Raw genomic sequence first — 776 nt, forward strand, 5'->3', positions numbered from 1 at the left:
AACTGAGCTGACTCACTAGATATAGCACATTGCTCCATCGCATACGATCCTGCATAAAGCTCACAAACACTCATTATCGGTTGAACACCATAGTTGGTCAAAGAATCGACCTTGATAGTCAACGCCTTTAACTGAGCAGCGATAGATGTGGCTATATCCACCTCCATAATTCCTGTTACCTTGCCTTATAGTAACCTCTGAGTCGGATTCTGATATTCATCCATAGCCATCATCTCAATCAGATCATAAGATTCCTCATAGCTCTTAGCCCATAAAGCTCCACCTGATGCTGCATCGAGCATAGGTCTTGACCGTGCTCCCAAACCATTATAAAAATAATTGATCACCATCCAGTCAGACATTCCTTGATGAGGACACTTTCTAAGCATCTCCTTGTAGTGCTCCAAAGCTTCACATAAAGCTTCACCCGATTGCTGCTCGAATTGAGTAAGAGCATTCCTGATTGCAGCTGTCTTAGCCAAGGGAAGAATTTAGTAATAAATATTTAAGCAAGATCCTCCCAAGTAGCAATAGAACTAGCTGGTAGAGAGTGTAATCAACTCTTAGCTTTATCCCTCAGAGAGAATGGGAAAAGTCTCAATTTCACAACATCTTCAGAAATATTATTAAACCTGAAAGTGTCACAAATCTCGGTAAAATCCCTAATATGCATAGTGGGATCTTCCGTTGGAGCACCCCCAAACTGTACTGAATTATGTACCATCTGAATTATGCCAGCCTTGATCTCAAAGGTATTAGTTGTGATAGCTGGCCTG

General features: G+C 41.4%; 1 non-coding gene across 1 annotated transcript; it reads left to right on the top strand.

Annotated features, from left to right (window-relative positions):
- The first annotated feature begins 360 nt into the window (after positions 1–360).
- Positions 361–467, top strand: LOC141709298 (small nucleolar RNA R71). The gene has a single exon (XR_012569884.1). It is a non-coding gene; the product is annotated as a small nucleolar RNA R71 (small nucleolar RNA).
- Positions 468–776: the final 309 nt, after the last annotated feature.

Source organism: Apium graveolens, chromosome 2 (genome assembly GCF_009905375.1).
Source record: "Apium graveolens cultivar Ventura chromosome 2, ASM990537v1, whole genome shotgun sequence".
Classification (NCBI taxonomy): Eukaryota; Viridiplantae; Streptophyta; class Magnoliopsida; order Apiales; family Apiaceae; genus Apium; species Apium graveolens.